The sequence below is a fragment of the Otolemur garnettii genome, unplaced genomic scaffold (assembly GCF_000181295.1).
Source record: "Otolemur garnettii isolate 467f Iridium unplaced genomic scaffold, OtoGar3 scaffold00004, whole genome shotgun sequence".
In the NCBI taxonomy this organism is placed as follows: domain Eukaryota; kingdom Metazoa; phylum Chordata; class Mammalia; order Primates; family Galagidae; genus Otolemur; species Otolemur garnettii.
In genome coordinates this window covers 21,170,046-21,189,647 of record NW_003852399.1, presented here as the reverse complement: position 1 = coordinate 21,189,647, position 19,602 = coordinate 21,170,046, and positions in this window count along the sequence as shown.

Sequence of the window (19,602 nt, the reverse complement as noted above, 5' to 3'; positions counted from 1 at the left end):
ATTAGTTGAATTTTAGCGTGTATCTCCCTGTAGCAGAATTATTCTGAAGACTGACGAGGAGATTAATTATTTTTACTAGAGATTAAAGAAGAGTGATTTTGTCATCTATCTAGTGGAGGGTCAAAAGGGCACTGTTGAATCCTGGACTGCGTTTCCACAGAACTAGTTTTAATAGTGGAGAAAAAAATTCTGTCATTGTACCAATTTGGGTAATTGTGAATCTGTAAAGAAAGTTATACAAGCTTCCTTTCTTCAGGTAACCACACAGTCCATGATCCTGCATCACCCAAAGGGAATATTTTATATTGAATCCAAAATTACAGGGATCCCCTTATCCTCTAGGAGTATGTCATAAGGTCGGTGTGTGTGGAACAGTTTCAGGAAACTCCTGTTTAGGTATTTTTTTCTTCATTACAATTGCAAGCTAAAGTTCATTTTGGTTCTTAATATTTTTGATGGAGAAGTAACTCTAAAAGACGAATATTATAGACCACCTTGCAGTTTTTACCAGTACTTTGCAAATTCTAAAGGGAAGGCAATATTCGATACATTAATTAGTGATAGAGCTCAATATAGTATGCCCAAGTCTAAAATTAGGTTTAATTACTTCTGTGTATCAGATGACATTAAAAGCAGTTTGCTCACTGCCTAAGCTGAATTTAAATGCGTTGAGATTTTGAATTCCCTTTCATAGGCTATTTACCTCAGTAACATTTAAAGTAGTTATGGAATGAATCATCTGGGTTTACTCTATGCCAGGAAGAACTTTACAAACATGAATGCATAAACAATGATGCCACTGTGGCTTAAAGAGGCTAGGAACTAGCCCAGGCTCCCATTGCTAGTAAGACAGTGAAGCAGAGACTCAAACCCAGGTCACTGACTTCACCCAAGCTCCTAACTACCTCCTGGCAAAGATGAGCAGGGATAGAAGGCTAATAGCAGTTGTTCAGTCTCATCAAAGAAGATCCTGATATATGTGAAAATAATGGGTTTTTACTTGAATTAAAAAAATGATGATGTTAATTAGAATATAACAAAATAGAACCTCAGAATTTTATCTCTGGGGTGACGTTGGCTTTAATGTTAGTGCTCAGAGAATAATTATTCCTGAAGAATAAGACTGAGGTAATATAAAAGATAGATTTCTATGCAAATTGTTTTAAGAATATGAAAATATATTTTATCAGAGGTGTTGTTTATTTTTGTAAGCTCATCAAATTGATACGTCTTGGAGAGGCAGTGCAGAGGAGAGGGTCCTAGATTTCTTGAATTGCCATTCTGACACATACTAGAGACCCAATTTTGGTTATTTTTTTTTAACTTCTTTGGAGCCTGAGTTTCCTTCAATTTAAAATAGAGAAGGTGGTATGTATTTCATAGGATTGCTGTAAATATGAAATGAAAGAACTTACGTAAAGCACATTATGTAGGGCAGATAGCCAATCCCCAATTTTTCTCCCCCTTTTTTCTATGTTAGTAATATTTTTAATTTCTACGTGCTATGAAAATTAACTTATCTGATATATGTTTTAAAGCCCAAGGTAAGATACCTGGGACCTTCTGTAACTGGATGGTGTCCCCCTGACAAACTAATTTATAGTTGGAGATCTGTAAAACTGGCTAGAATTGTCTTAAAGATCCTTCTCCTTGAGTCTAAGGTTTGTGATTTCACTCATTTAATATTTCAGAAAGATTCAAAACTGCTGTTACTAATTCACTAGTAAGACCTATGACCAACTGCACAGGAATCAAAGAAACAGAATAGAAACCTCTCAGGCAAGGGAGTAAAGTGTCGACATCTATCACATGTCAACTGTTATTTTCTCCACCTCGTTAAAAGGAAGCTGAAGCTAAGGACACCTGTGTAGCAATGGATGGAGAGAGAAGTCTGGATCCACACGTCAGAGAACGTTATCCCGTTTATATTTAACACTATCCCTTAATTTCACAGAGAATAAGTCCACATTCACCAAATTGGAAACAAGAAGCCGGCAGAGAAGATGGGGGGGAAAGCCCTTTTTTAACATATGTGTTATTTTTTAATTTGACATGAACTTAAAGAAGAATTATGAAATGTATTTCTTCAAAGACCTTTAGAAACAGGTAATCTGTAGGTTAGGTCCTTTAGACAGTGGTTATTCTGGGATGGATTGTGTACATTGAAAACAGTTTTGTCCAATCAGAATTCACAGTATATTCGTACCACTCAGTGGGTCCACATTGGTAAAAGAGTGTGTAAAGTGTGCATCAAGTAGAACCTCAACGTGTATATTCCTTTGGCTCATGCTCCCAAGTGACTTTCTAGGTAGGATGCCATTGAGGCCAGGTAACCAGAGAAAAATGAGAGCTCCTCTCCTATTGGTAAAGAAATCTGACAATTGGGACATACAGGCACTCATTTCGGATGATTATATCCTAATGCAAATCTATTTGTTGCTTTACTTATATGAGGGTACATTTACATGGTATAAAATATATGAATCAAAGCTTCCTTTTCCCCCTTCTATCAATCAGTACAAGCGCAGGCTGATACAAATAGCCGTGGAGTTTAGTCTCCCAGGATGAGCTAGCTGAAGAATGATGGCGTACGTTCTGCCTTGAAGGCTGCAATCCATCTTTATTGAAAAGAACCCACGCTGAAGACACGCAGGGCTTTTTGGGCAATCCCACCTCATTACATTTTGCATTAGTCTGCCATTATCTTACCTCTTTTGGTCACTGAGGGTTATAGCCATTTACTTACAGCGATTTTTTTTTTTTTACAAAGTAAGATAAATGAACCTATAATATTCGATCACATCCTCGTTTCTTCATTTTATCTGGATCTCTGTAAAGATTCAATGTTGAACTTTTCCCTTCAAAACTTAAGTAAAGCATTTGGCTAGGAAAGGTTGGTGGCTTAATGCATTTGTTTTCTCTTTCGAAAAGCACAGTAAAATTTTTCACTGCAATTTTATGACCAAGTAGGATTTTTTATATTAAAGTTTGTGTAAACATGAGGGAGAAATATATGATATATGCACACACACGTACATATATAACCTTATAACTACATAGGGATATATATGTGTGTGTGTGTGTGTGTGTGTATACACATATATGGAGAAGGAGAGTTTAAGGTATGATTTTAAATATGTATCATGTTAACTCATTTTGCATCAAGTATAACCTTACTGCCTGTACTCCTTTGGCTTATGTTCCCAAATGACTTTCTAGGGAGGGCACCATTGGAGCAAAGTGATCAGAAAAAACAAGAGCTCCTCTCCCATCGCACAGCACTGTACTTCTGTGTTATTTCCTGTTTGGGGCAGCTGTGGGATCTAAATGACTCAGCAGGATGCCTCAGAATATCTTTTGGTGGGCGCACTCTCTCTCTCATTCTCTCTCTTTCATCTTTTCTAACTAAATTCCCAATAACAAAGTTGGAAAATTTGTATTGTTCTGAAAATTAAGGCTTAGAAAAGACTATTTTTTTTTTTGCATTCAGCCACAATAAAGTGTAACAAGATTCCAATCTACTTTATGCCCATAAAAGAGGACACAAAGGAAAAACTAACAAACGAAATAAACCTGGAATGTAAAGACTACTATTAAATGTGAACAAATAAAATTAATTATTCCAAACAACCCTGGCAGGTAATAATGATAACATTTTTACCCTCTCGACTATCTGACGTACATTTTATATATACTGGGTATAGGTGATGCTTCTACACACAGGCATCTCAAATGAAAACTCAGTGCCAAGAATAATAGTAACAAAATTGGTAATTTTTACAGTGGCTTTGTTATCTGAATGTAAACACGCACACAAAATGAAAAGCCTAGTGTAAATTGTTATGATTTCTCCCTATCTCCATTCTAGAGCTGACAAATGAAAACCTTGCTGTAAGAAAACATGCTTATTTGCTCCAAATTTAACCAAAAGGCAAAATCATGGTCATCTTTCTGGCCAGTAGTTTGAAGGTTCTTCCTTACTCAGAAATCTTTGACAGTCCTTCAGAGTTTCATGGAAAGTTTTATTTTTTTTGTATGATATTCAACCAACATTTGGGCTCTATAAATATTCCTTACAAAAATAATTTAGCTAAAGTAGTGGTTCTCAACCTTCCTAATGCTGCAGCCCTTTAATACACTTCCTGTGGGTCGTGACCCACAGGTTGAGAACTGCTGAGCTAAACTATGTCATGCTATTTTCTTTAAACTGATTGCTTCAGGGTCTTCTATTTCCATAAGATCTTCCAGAAGAAGTAATTTCAAGTTGCTGTCTATCCAAAAGCCTTCGGTCTAGCTGACGACATTGAAGGGGAACTCTGCCTGGAGAGAAGCAGGCCTGCTGCCCCTTGGTCAAGGAACCAGTGGACAGCTGAAAAGTATCTTTCTGTTGACTGAAGCAAGCCACTTTCCACTAACGGCGGTCCATCTGGGGACTGGTTACTGGGCAGCTTTACATACAGAGGGAAAATGATTTGACAGAAAGGAAGTAGCCTTTCGGAGAATTAAACTTTTTGTCTAGATTTGGACAGAAGCAGCAAGGCAGATCTCGCCCATCGTCAAGTAGAGCAATTAAAGCTCTTTTCGTCTTTGAGAGAAAATCAAACTCCAAGGGAATTTTAAAAGGCTTTTTTTTCTTGTGAAATATGACAGTTTGCAGATGCCTTTTCTTCTTTCATTTACCCTTTCAATGAGGAAACTTATCTTCCTGACAAAAATTGCATTAAGAAGCAGCTGCAGCCGATTCCCCTGAGGCAGCATTCTGGGGGACTATTTGAAAGACTAACTCCCTTAAGATAAATGGGTTCCTCAGTAGCCTCAGGCAGGAGGGATAAAGGAGATTCTTTATTTGTTTATAGTGTGGACACTTTTGTGAATTGGCTGGTTAGCCTAAGTCAAAATCAACAACTTTTTTTTTTTTTTTTTTGCAGTTTTTGGCTGGGGCTGGGTTTGAACCCACCACCTCCAGCATATGGGGCCGGCGCCCTACTCCTTTGAGCCACAGGCACCACCCTCATCAAAAGTTTTTGATTAGGAATGGCTGCAGGTCAGCAGTGTATTTTGTCCTGAAGTTTAACAGGGAGTCCTGTTGATGGTTACTATTCTTTTTTCTGGCTTCCAGTTGGAGGAAGTTTTGTGGGTCTTGAATGAGCCTGGAAAGCTGAGTGAAGTTTACAGTCCGCTGCGTGGCTGTGTAAATCTGTTCTTCTTTGTCAGGAAATTGTCTGCAGGTCTTAGAGCAGTAAACTGTTCTTGACAAATAATGACGTTATTGTCCCTGTGTCACAGATCACAGCAAGACTTTCTAAGATTCTCATTCTGAAGTCCTATTTGTTCTTCACAATGTCCGGTGCCTGTCCCCACTGTATTTCCCCCACTGTCCCCACAGACATTTCCCTCTCTGACAGCCCTGCCTATGGATCTCCTTGCCATGGATTTAGGGTTCTCCGAGTATGTGTTTCTACCTTTGCCTCTGGTTAGCCCACGGATACATGATAGCAAAAATCTTTTTTATAAGGGCAGGAATGGGAATAGTTATGAAAACTTCTCCTTTAACATTTTAATCTCTCCCATAGGTCCATAATTTAATTGTTTTGTCTATAATCGTGCTGTTTGAATAAGTCCTTCCATGTACAATTTAGAGTAAAATAGTATTTTATCAGCTAAGACTGTACTGAGTATATTCTCCTCACAAATAATTTCTTGGTAATAAGTATAAAATCACTGTGTGTTTTTTAGTCTCATTTTTTTCCTCTCTCTGTCATCTCTAACTTTTTGCTTTTTCTCTTTCTCTGTCTTTCCCCCTCATTCATGACAACAGTTATTACTTGCTTACAGTTTTCTGACAGGTGAAAGTATTGGGTAATATCCATAAGACGTGGTAACACAAATTGGTAGTACTTCATGTCACAAGAGCACAAGTAGGATCCATTTTATCTCTATGGATAAGGTATAGAAAACAATAGTTTTAGGGAACATGGCTTCAACTTCAAGTTCATTTTAATTGATGCCAGACATTGCTTTTACCTCCTCTCATGGAAGAGTATTTCTTACATGGTTATTCATGTTACAGCTGCGAAACAGTCACCCATATCTGTTGTGTTTGATGTTGGAAAAATTTGATGTTAACCTTTTATTGAGAAGGCTGTAGTTTTATTACTTAAAGGCGAATTTGTCGTGGCACTCTTTATATACCTCAATATATCCTTATTAATCAACTAAGTAAAAACTTAGCATAGTTTATAGTATTATAGTAAGAATAGTATATGATACAGAGGAAAGAACCAAAGGCTAGGGACCGGTATGTCTGAATTTTCACTCTGCCCTTCCCACCCCCAAGGACAGCAGTGTTGTTTTTATTTTGCATATTGAGTTTCAATATAATACTTTATTGGAAAAAGAAATTCTGTACACAAAAGTAAAAATGAAATTTAGAAATTGCTGCCAGCCACCCTCAGTGACTCACACCTATAATCCTAGCACTATGGGAGGCAGAGGCAGGTGGATTACTTGAGCTCAGGGCTCAAGAGTTCAAGACCAGCTGAGCAAGAGCAAAGCCTGTCCCTACTAAAGTAAGAAAAACTAGCCTGGCATGGTGGTACATGCCTGTAGTCTCAGCTACTCAGGAGGCTGAGGCAAGAGAATTGCTTGAGTCTAAGAGTTTGAGGTTGCTGTGAGCTGTGACGTTGCCATAACACTCTACCCAAGGTGATAGAGTGAGACTGTCAAAAAAGGAAAGAAAGAAAAGGAAGCAGGAGGGAAGGGAAGGGAAAGGAAGGGAATGAAGAAATAACTACCAAGGCATGTACTGCATCCTGTGTTTGTCCTTGGGTACCATGAAATTTTCATCTTCTTTTAAGTGCCTTCTTTTGATATCAATCACCTACTTCCTCAGATGCTGAGCTCACATCTGCTAAGTATTCACCATGTGCCAGATACTCTTAAGCATTTTGCTTGTGCATTTTCTCATTGATTATTTAGACCAGGGATGGGCAATTTTTTTCTGTAAAGGGCTGAATGGTAAATAAAGGTCTGCAAATGTCTCCTTCCATCTTTCACTCTTCCAAGAGGCATTTCCAAGGTGAACCAGTCTTATTAATAGAAGAATGTCCTTAATGTGTTCAGTAGAAAGCCACAACTGTAATGAGTGTTGAGGTACTCTGCTTAGGTACATTTTCTTCTGTTTACATTGATCTTTAAACATTGCTTACAGCACAATTCTGATGTGACAAGAAAAAGGGCAAGAAGGAAAATACATTGAAAGAGAGAGTGCTGCTTCTTTTCTAACCTAAATTCTGGCAAAAGAAGCCAGTCTTTCCCTCGTCAATGAAGATAGAAAAAGAGTAACATTACAAGTTAATTTTTGCTTCTGATTAGAAAGTGTTGCTTTAATTGAAGCCAAAGGTCTTTCAGCTTTGCTCTGGGGGCATTTTTAAGTCAGTCAAGGTTGGCTTTCTTGAGAAGATGGCACTAGAATAAAATCTTGGCGGGAGAAAGTGAGCCAAGTGAATGTTGGACAAAGAGCATTCCAGGCAGAGAGATCAGCCAGTGCAAGGACCAGAAAATGGGCATGTTATCTAGCTCATCTGAACATTAAGGGGGCCAGTTCAGCTGGTGCAGAGTGAGCAGAAGAGTAGGAGTAAAGACAGAGAGGTAGTGGGCAAGAGGGAAGGGTTATTATGGGAGCTTGGTAGGACTTTATAGGATTTGGAACTTTTAAAATTAATTTCTCTGTTTAAAAATTGTGGGGTTTTTTTGGGGGGGTGGGGGCTCACAACAAAGAGCTTCCTGGCTCCAGGTATGTCAAGGTTGAGAAGCTCTGATTCACAATGCATGTAATCTTTAGAGAAAGCAGTAAAACTATAGACAGAATAAAAAAGAAATTAAAAGAAGCTCAGAATCTTGTATTCATTGACAATAACTATCAACATAATACATTTTGGTGTATTTCCTTCCACTTTTTTCCATGGGTATATATATATATGTATATATATACACATATACACATATACACTCATATATATACATGCCTATGTGTACATGCACATATATATACACACATACAGGTGCTTCTGGACTGATGATGATGGGATTATGTCCCAATAAACTCATCTATATTAAGTGAAAAATATTGGAAGTCAAAAAGGCATTTTAACTACGAATTTAAAGTACAAGTTCTAGTGAATGCATATCACTTTAAGAAAAATTGTGTTTTAGAAAAAAAGAGTATTTTTGTAAAGAAAATTAATTTTATAATTAATACATCCTTTATGAGAAAAATTATTAAATTATTTTAACTTTTAGGATAATTCATGCATACGCATGGGTATACAGTCACTTTAATTCCCACATCTGATGGAAATTTTTGTCTACAATTTTAATAATGAAGTGTCCTTTGTAAAAACTTTTTTCCTGTGTCAATCAACAGATTCCTTTTTTATGTACTATATTCCATTTGAATGCAGAGCTTATATTGATCAATTGATTACTCTCTCTATTTTTATTCTCCATGAAGTAGTTCAAAAGTGAATGAACTACTCTGTGAAGAATAAAAATACAGCGAGCAATTTTATGTCCTCTAAAAATTATAGTCTAGGAAGATTTTGATTTCATTTTTACATCAAAACTAATTTCATACTTTTAAATATTAAATTGCTATAAGGGTTTTCAACTTTGTCTTTAATTGCAGCATTGTCTATTATCTACCATGCTAGTTTCTTTTCTGATTAATTGAGAGTACAACAGACACCAGCACAAAAATAGCAGAGGTCAGAATACTTACCAAATGAGAGTCTCATGCAATGCATAATTCATGAAATATATTCACTCATGGTTTCCATCATACTCAGTTGCTAAATGCAGCTCACCACATTGTTTTAAATGTTGTTGAAATCCTCAGATCCTTCATCTGTTTTTGTACTTTTGAGAAAATCTCTTTTAGTCTGTTTTATCATTGGCTTTCTTTATAAAAGTTTCTTCTAATAGAGTACTCACCTGGCTTTGTACTTCAGGGTTCTCTAATAATTGGTTACTTGGTGCCAAAAGAATTATGAGTACCAGATAGTAACTTGTTATTCTATAGATAAAGAAAATATAAATTTACTCCACTATATAATATATCTGTGTTTAATCAATATTCTATTGGGGGTTCTCAAAGGAAAGAAAATAATTTATTGTTGTTCCAACACTGGTCATCAGGACTCTTCCAGCTGTAAATGGCAGAAACTTAATTGAAATTAGCTCATTCAAAGAAAGGATGAGACGACTAAAGGGTTTGGGGTTGATTTGAACCCAGTAGGTATCGGGGTCCAAACAATATCACGGATTCTGGGTGTCTATGTATCTACCTCACCTTTACAAATTCCCGATTTTGGCATTATTTTCAGGCAACTCATGGCAGCAGATTGGCTCACTGACAGTCTCAGGCTTATATGGCCTCATAGTTAACAATCTCAGATAGGAGACCATGATTTTCTTCTGCCTTATCTGTGTGCTTTTGGTGTTGTTATAAAGGAATACCTGATACTGGGTGATCTATAAAGAAAAAAGGTTAATTTGTTTCAGAATTCTGCTGGCTAGAAAATTGTAATCTGGTGGGCGCCTTGTCCTGCTTCCACTCATGGTGGGGGATAATGGAAGGGGAGCCAGTGTGTGCAGAGATCACATGATAAGAGAGGACACAAAAGAGCAAGTTGGTGGAAGTGCCAGGCTCTTTTTGACAACCAGCTTTCATGTACTCATGGAGCAAAAGCTAACTCATTACCACAAGGATAGCACCAAGCCATTCATGAGGAATCTGCCCGCATGACTCAAACACCTCCCAGTAGGCCCCACTTCCAACATTGGGGATTATTTTTCAACATGAGGTTTGGGAAGAGGACAAATACTCAAACTATAGCAGCTCTAATGTTTATCATTTCTGTTCAGGACTATCAATACATTCAGACGTTCTTAGCCAAGTACATCACGCTGAGTAAGTCTTTACTTAGGGGGATGAGAAACTAACATGGATATTGTGTCCAAATGAAGTAGCAAAGGTGAAGTGGCATGAAGAGAGGATAGGAGGTTCATAGACTGGGGATGCAAAATAAGAAGCAATAATAAATTTAATGTCTAATTCAGTCCTTTTTGATGTCAAGAGTCAGTGACTACTTATAGTTCATCACATTAGCTATTACATTTTAGAATTTCTTTAAGGTGACAGTCTAAATTTCTAGGACATGTGGACACAACTATTCTCAAGAAGTAGGAGAATGTTTTTCCCACCATTCAAAGGGCTGTCCCCTCTGTTCATTATGCTGCCTATTCAAATTTCCTACAGAAATATAAACAAACTCAATTGGAGTAAAGTATATATTGTGTATGTTCTATCAGGTGGCTTTTTTTGAAGCATCAGTGCCAAGGAGTCAGGGTAAAAGTCGTACCGAAGGTGGTGGTCTTTGGTTGCTACCTAAGCCATGTGATAGTGTTGTATTTGGTGGCCCTTTTGGGGTTGGGGAAGTTGTGGGAATCACTGCTATTTGTGGGTTAGTTTCATTTGTTTCAAAATAAAGAGAAAGATTATGATGCTATGTTTATTTTTTTCCTTATTTTTATTCCTTTCCAGTAAAATCCTCTTTTAAATTAAAAAAAAAAGTTTCTATAATAAAAGCTAAAAATAAATTTAATAAGCAAAGAAGTTTAAACTGTTTTGGAGGGGGTGGGTCCTTGTAAAGCTGCTATGAAACATAGCACAACTGTGCTGGAAGCTGGTCGTTTGGGGGTTTATTAAACTTTAGGGTCTTGTCAGCTTGCTTTCTGCGATTCACATACTGAGAGGGTGACAATTTTGTTTCAGAGCTGAGAATTATGATCCCTCAAAAGAAGAAAATAATAGGAAAAGAGAGGAGCCCAGAGTAGGAATAGTACCATAATAAGATTACTCATTACCTGTCATCCTTTTAGACCAGGATATTTAATGAGTCTCAGAGATTATCAAGAGCATATTTCTTATCCTATAGTCATTATTTAGAAATTTAAATCTCTCTAATTGAATTAATGCTCAGGCAGAGCCACTGCTCTTTTTCATTTCTGCTGCCAGAATTCATGACTTTATCATCTCTAACTGGAATTACCATGTTGGCCCCTTGATTAATCTGCCTGCTCCAAGGTCTGTCACTTGAAATCCATGCTCAAGTCTGGGGTCAGGTTCCCTGTTCTGAAATGCAAAGCTAATTGTGCAACTACTTGTGTAACAACTGGAAAAGATGCTGATGCCTGTTTAGTACACAAGACCCTTTAAGATTATTCTTAGGCTTGGGAGGGTGGGAACTGCCCACCCTGTAACTGGGTAGCCGAGGCATCAGTATATCTCTGCATCAGTGTCTTAGTTTCCTTATCTATAATGGGAGGATCAAAATAGTAATTTTGTAGGGACTAAATGAGAAAAATCTGTGACATATTTACCATAGCATTTGGTACATAGTAAATTTTAAATGAATGTTGGCTACGCTGTGATTTCTCTCTCCTTCCATAACCCCATCCATGGATATTCCCCTAAATCCATCCTATGATTTAGGTACAGCAACCTTCTTGAATCCCAAATGGCCAGTTTGCTTAAGGTTAGTAATTCTAACTTCTAGAATCTAGTGATTCTTATACTTAAGACTTTAACACCAGGCATTTAGTGGAAGACTTGTAACAAATACCGTTGGATAAAGACAACTGGTCATTTCTCAGAAGAGAAATGGCTTCTTTGTGCATTTGCAGTGGGGAGTGCAGAAGTCCCCTTAGAGGAAACTGTTTCACCCTAGGGTCATGGATATCCAAGGGATGCCACATGTGTCCTTTGGGTTAAGTACAATGATTCCATGAAAGCCTTTTAAAATTTTCTATGGCCAACCTGTTTCAAAGCTAACATTAAATAAATTTTGCAGGGATTTATTATTGGTGAGTTTCCCCAGAAGTGGTTCGATATAATAAAGTGACTATTTTATTCAATACCTGCTTGCTACTTGTTTGTCTATGAACTACTACCCCAATACTATTTGCCCTACTTCATAAATATTTAGTGTCATTTTATCTTCAGTCCTCAAGTAAACAAACAGCTCATCCAGTGACAAAAAACAGTAATGTATTCTAATTGTCTAATATCAACAAAACATTTTAAAATTAACTTTATGCAAATAATCATTGGATATTTTCCATTAGTTGATTAAAATGAAATGTTTGAAGAACTGCTTCAAATGTTTTTCACAATTAAAATTATTGTTGCCATAGATTAATTTGTCATCGAAACACACAAATACATTTAATTTCTTTGCAAACTCATTACAATTACAATTTCAGAGAAATGTCTTGGAAATAAATTATAAAATATTTTTTAAAGATTTTACATTGGATTTATAATAAAAATATGCTGTAATAAATGATGGCTTTGAAATTATTTGTGATGAACTACAGGAGAAAATGCCATAAATCCTGGGGCGGTGCCTGTGGCTTAAAGGAGGAGGGCGCCGGCCCCATATGCTAGAGGTGGTGGGTTCAAACCCAGCCCCAGCCAAAAACTGCAAAGAAAAAAAAAAAGGAGAATGCCATAAATCCTATTTTGACAGACTTTTTGTTCCTTGTACTGCTAAAGGGAAGCTCTGCATAGAATATCTTTAGAAAATGCTTTGGGCACTTTTTCTTATAAAGAACTGTGTGTATGTGTGTGTGTGTGTGTGTGTGTGTGTGTGTGTACCCTCTCTTCCTCTCCAACCCCCATATACTAGTTTCCTATTTTCATAAAATAAGTGATAACTTTTTTTGGATTTGGGAATTTATAAAATCAAGCCATGTCTTAAGGAATTGGGAAGCAAATATGAAAGGGAATCAAGGAAAAATTTAGGCTGCTGACATGATAAACTAGCAGCTTTAAAATTAGAATAGAGAACATAGAAATAAAGCCATCTCCTTCCAGCCAGCTGATCTTTGGCAAAGAAGGACAACATGCCCTGAAGAAAGGAATGCCTATTCAGTAAAGGGTGCTGGGGAATCTGGATGGCAGAAGAGTGAAATAGGACCCCTGTCTCTTACTATATACAATGTGAAAGAATGAAAGAGGACCCCTGTCTCTTACTATATACGAAAATTAATACAAGATGGATTAAAAACTTTAATGTAAGGCATGAAAACATAAAAATTACAGGAAAAAAATTGGAAAAACTTTTAGACATCAGTCTAGGCCAGTGATTTTCAACTGGTGTGCATAGCACACTGGTGTGTCATGAGAGGATCTTAGGTATGCTGTGAAAATTTTTAAAGATCGTTGATTAAATAATTTTCAAAAGAAGTTCAAAGCATAGTAAGTATATTCTTTCTTTTACTTTTTTTTCCTGATCAACATAATTTCAATGTGCCACAGAAGTTTGACTATAAGTTCAAGTTTGCCGTGAGATTAAAAAATGTTGAAAAACACTGGTCTAGACAAAGAATTTATGACTGGGATCCCAAAAGCAAATACAGCAACAAAAAGATAAAAAGAACTTGATTACATTTAAAAGCTTCTGCACAGCAAAGGACGTAATCAGCAGAGTGAGTAGACAACCTACAGAATGGGAGAAAATATTCAGAAACTATACATCTGACAAAGGATTGATATCCAGAATCTGCAAAGAACTCAAATACATCAGTAAGAAGAAAACAAACAGTGGGCAAAAGACATTAGCAAAAATTTTTCCAAAGCAGACAGACAAAAGGTCAAACAAACATATGAAGAAATGTTTAACATCACTAATCATCAGGGAAATGCAAATTAAAACTACAATGAGATACTACCTTATCCGTATCAGAATGGCCATTATTAAAATGCCCTAAAAATGATAGATGCAGATGTGGATATAGAGAGAAAGGAACACTTATGTACTGTTGATGGGACTGCAAATTTGTATAACTTCTATGGAAATCAGTATATAGACTCCTCAAATAAATAATGGTGAACCTAGCATCCTGTTTACCACCCCACTGCGGGGTATCTACCCAAAGGATGACATTGGTTGATAAACTGGATTGATTGCACTTTTTGGCTGCTATGAATAATCTACCATAAAAATTGATGTATAAATCTTGTGTGAACATGTTTTCAATGCTTTTGTGTAGATACCTAGAAATGGAATTGCAGGACCGTAGGGTAACTCTATGTTTAAGTTTTTTAGGAACTGCCAAACTTTTCCTCATCAGCTCTACCATTTTACATTTTCATCAGCAGTGTATGGGGGTTCCAATTTCCTAACATTCTAATTAACATTTTATTATGATGATTGCCTAAATTTTGTTTGAGTTATTTACCTTTTTATTGTTGAATTGTGAGAGTGACTTATATATTGGGATGTGAGGGGTCTTATCAGGGTCTAATAAATAATTTAGAAAAATGTTCTTCTATAGTTGTATTTTCATTCTGTATTTTTTGACATGCAAAAGTTTTTGGTTTCGAAATAGTCCAATGCAATCTATTTATCTTTGGTTCTTTGTGTTTTAATTGTCATATCAAAAAACATTCCTCTAATCCAAACTCATGAAAATTTATTCCTTTGTTTTCTTCTAAGATTGTCATAGTATTAGTTCTTATATTTAGATTTGTAATTTCTTTTAAGTTAATTTTTTCCATATAGATATCATTTGCTTCAGCATCATTTGTTGAAATGACTATTCTTGGCATTCTGGTTGAAATTCAGTTGACCATTACTGTATGAGTCATTTCTGGACCCTCGGTTATCCTCTACTGACCTTTATGCTCATCCATCTTATCCTGTCCACTGTCTTTATTACTGTAGATTTGCAGTAAGTTTGGAAATCAGAAAGTGTACATCCTCCCATCTTTGTTCATATTCAAGATTGTTTTGGCTATACTGGATTCCTTGGATTCTGTATGATCTTAAAGAAAAGCTTCTTTTTGGAGTGGCGCCTGTAGCTCAGTGGCTGTGGAGCGAGCCACGTACATCAGAGCTGATGGGTTCAAATCCAGCCCGGGCCACCAAACAGCAAGGAGAACTAGAACCAAAAAATAGCTGGGCATTATGGCGGATGCCTGTAGTCCCAGCTACTTGGGAGGCTGAGGGAAGAGAATTGCTTAAGCCCAGAAGTTTGAGGTTGCTGTGAGTTGTGACTCTACAGCACTCTATCCAATGTGACATAGTGAGACTCTGTCTCAAAAAAATAAAAAAAGAAAAAAAAAGAAAAAGAAAAAAGAAAAGCTTTTTTATTTCTGTAAAAACAGATAAAAGGCAGTAAATCTTTTATAGGAATTGCATTGAATCAATAAATTTGGTGGAAAATTAGCTCATTCAATTCATAAATATAGTCTGTCTTTCTGTTTACTTAGATCTTCTTTAACTTTCTTCAACAATGTTGGACAAATGCTTTTCTTTTGTTAAATGTATTCTTAATAGTTTTTTTTTTTTTTTTAGTTTTGGTTGCTTTTTAAAATGGAATTAACAATTATTTATAGACTGTTCATTGAGACTGTATGGCATGCAGCTTAACTTTGTGCACTCTAACTTTGCTTAACTCATTTATTAACTCTGATAGTTCCCTTTTTTTGGTGTCGTGTAGAATCTTTAAGGTAAAACTAACAAGTAGTTTTATTCTTTTCTTTCTAATCTTTATGCCTTTTATTTCATTTCTAATTTACTTTGGCTGAACCTCCAGTATAAGACCTAATAGAAGTGGTGAAAATGAGTATCCTTGTTTTCTTCCTGATCTTAGGGGAAAGCTTTCAGTCTCCTACAGTTAAGTATGATATTAGCTGTCTAAGTTAGATATTACTTGAATTAAGTCAAATTTACCTTAGTTATATTGCAATAAATTAAGGTGTTAATGGTATGCCCTACGGAAGCCACTAGCAAAATAACTAATCAACTCTAAACTATATTCCCAAATCTGAAATTTATTATATGTTTTTAATGCTACTACTGGTTTCGGCTATTTTTCTTTTGGCCAGGCCTACTGAAGGAACTTTAGAAGTATTTTCTGGGACTCTACTTTCTCTGTCCTCCAATTTTTCCTCCATACTGAAGTCAGTAAATGCATATTTGATCATATTATCTCATACCACACTACTATTACTGGTAAATCCTATATTGACTTCAACAACAAATCTATACTCCTTGGGTACCATATCAACTCCTTTCTTGAAATACCAGCCAACCTCCCTGCTTCACTGTCATGCTCTGCTGTTACACACAGCATGCACACACCCACATATACACCTGTGTGCTTTAACCATTGCTATTCCTAACCACTTCACAAACATGCCGCACTCTCTTTTTGCCTTTCCATATGTTGTTTCCTTTGGTGAAACACTCCATTTTCTTCCTCATTCATGGTGCCTTAATTTCTAGAACTCTGAAATTACCTTCCTTAGGAAGCTTGCCTAGTTGTCTCTTGCCCTGTGTGGTGGCTTTGTAACCTCCACTTTCCTCTCCTAAACCTGGGTATACAATTAAGCTATATTTTAATTATTTATTTGAATTTTAATCACTTACCTTGTGTCTTGAATTCCTTGAAATCAAGTTTAGTTTCTGGATATCCAGTGGTAGGAAGTAACTGCTTAAAAATATGTGAATGAATGTTTGTTGTTACCCTCATACTGCCGTCTTGGCTGTCAGAATTAAAGGCTGACTCTTACACAGACTTTTCTCTGTGAAGGGAAGGGAATGATAATCTGGGCCTTTACTTGTATTATCTGTCTTTCAGCATGGTTACAGTCACTATAGCATACTGTTCACTGAAGTAAAAACAGAGAATATATGAATCGAACTAAGTGATTCTGGATTATTTGATTTCTAATAATTTTCTCAGTCAAGAGTAGAACTAGGTTCAGAGTTTCTGTTTTTTCTCTAAAAGAGTAAATTTTTATCGAGATGACATAGACTCACAGGATATAAATAAAAAGACTAATTTTAATACCAGTCTCATTTTCCTTAGACTCACTGGGAAGAAAGCAGGGGTGGTGGGCTAGCCCAAAAGAAGATAAAAGAATCACAGTTCCCTCAGACAGATAATGGTGCATCCTGATGATGTAGATCTCCAAGGACACTGAGACTGTCATTGTTGAGTGCAGAGAAAAACAGTTGTTTTGTTATGGAGATTCAATAATTCCAGTGATGGATTCAGACATGTGGTGGGTTTCACCAGGGTGTACTGGATGATGGTCTCCACTCTCTATGGGGCCAATGGACCTAACTCTAGTCATTAAAGGACTGGGTTGTTGAGGCAGGACTAACCCATCAATCTCTTCCTAATATATTCCTACCTTACTTTCACTCTTCAGATGTAGACTTGTGCCTAAAATCAAATTGATGTATTAGAATCAAATTGTATCCTTCATCTTTAGGTAATTTATCGTTCAGTATATTGCCTCCCTCACAACTCATTACTTTGGGGGAGGGGTGACTGCAGCCACAGAATGTTGACTTCAACTTCTCTTTCTGAAGGTATTTTATATTTGGTGAACTCTTACAGCCATCCTGAGGAGATGGATACCAAATAGGAGAATTTTTGGCACTGGCAGCTTGAGAAAACTTCTTGGTACTTCATAATCATACACACTGGACAATAAAGGCTCTTTAATGACCTGAAAATGTTGACATAAACTGATGGCTAATGGTATTACCAAGAGTCATTCATTCAGACACTGAGGCTAATTCATAACTTTGTTAGGCAAATGTCTGTAACATGATGATAGGATATTATAAACCACTACTAAATAAAACCATATTTATACTTTGCAAATATACATTTAATATTTAGCAGCTAAGCCTAGTCAGTTCTCTAATTGAGAAATATCTCCAAACTATAAAGCATGACTTAAAATATTTAGTTTTATCATTAGCATAGTAGTACAAAGGTAAATCATGAATATTCTTGTCATTTACAGATGAGATTTTAATTGAGCTTTGTTTAAGGCTGAAATATCTCTATCATATGACATAATTAATGAATGAAAACAGTTTGGAAAATTATTATTATTAGAAAACAATTTTATAGTCTAGATAGAATCTACTTATGATATGGGCTTACTGACTAAAATAAGAAAACACAATATGATACTATCATGAACTCAGAAATACAGAGAGAAGGAGAAAAAGTCAATAAATGCTTGACATTTTATGAAGTATTTCATTTACTGGGTCACAGACTGATGGCTGAGTTCAAGTTGTTTCACAAATAGAGACCGAGTTTGCCATTTTTCAGTGACCAACCTGGGACCACGCAAATTACTGATTCCTTTCTAGGGAAGTTTCCAAGCCATCAGTTTCAGAATGTTGTGCCCATAGGAAGTTCTCATAGTGAAAACCACTTCTCAGATACCTATTGGTCTGGGTTTTATAAGTATTTAAGTATTGTAAGAATGTATTATATAAAATCTTAAATGTCTCAGTTTAAAACCTAAACGTTTTTGCTCTCATGTCTTTTCCTTCAAGGTATAAAGCAAAAAATATAAGATCCTTCCCAATAAGGAAAGTAGAAGTATAAAGTCTCTATTGGAAATTTAATCGCCTTTATCGTACGTTGAGAATAAGCAGAACTGTGTGTCTTCTCTGGCTATAAGCACCATTAAGAGAATTTTTATTTCAATCTTTAAAATTGTGGAATAATAAAGACATAGAATTATAATAACGATCTTACAAACTAAAAACTAATTTTACTTTTTATAGGTTTAGAAGAGCAAATCCTGAACTCTTCCGTGGGAAATCTCAGAACATTGTTTCTGTTATATGTGAAATGATTTACAAGTATAATTTATGAACTTTCATTATATTTGTTAAACAAAATTGTGGCAGGCCTTTGTTTTAGACTGAGCTCCTGCACCAGGCCCTGACAGACCAGAGCAAACCAGAAGGGAATCTCTCATGCTAAATGCACGTAACCAAACTGGAACTCTGAGGAAACAAATAGATCCCCAAACACATCAGTTTTTCCTAAAACAGGAGATTCTCATCTACCTGGATTAATGTAGCAAGGCACCTTACTTTGAGCCTTCTAAAAAAGTAAACTTAATGAACCTGAGGTTAACCAACTGGATTTTTTTGTTCTTTTATTTTTATTGCTGTGATTCCTTGTTCCCACCTTACAAAACCCACTGTTCTGCTATTACCTGGTGGAAGTTCTCACTCTGTTTTGTAGAAAGGACATTGATGAGTGTATGAATACAAATAACAGTCAATTAGATCTGTAAATAATTTGTTGTAATTTTGTGTTTTGACATATCCACGCTTTGTAAGTTGTAATTCTCTAAGACATATTTTGTGATCCTGGTATCTAAACAAAGGCTTACTGTTTGGAGGAGAATTATTTTGCTTCCCTGTCTCTTTCTCTGCCCCCTTGCCCCCCCCCCCCATTTTACTATCTGGTTTCAATCTAATTAATTACCAAATAGGGCTGTGAATACTCCATTCCCTCAAGTTGATCTCATTAAAAGAAGGAATCTATGCATACTACCTTTTAAAAAAAAAAGTTATTTCCCCCCCAGTTTCCTTTTAGTGCAAAGCTGCTTCTTTTCTAAAGGGAACGAAGTTTGTATTGCAGATTTCATGTTTCCCTTTAAGAACAGACTTAGATTTTTCTGTCTCCATATTGGGGAAC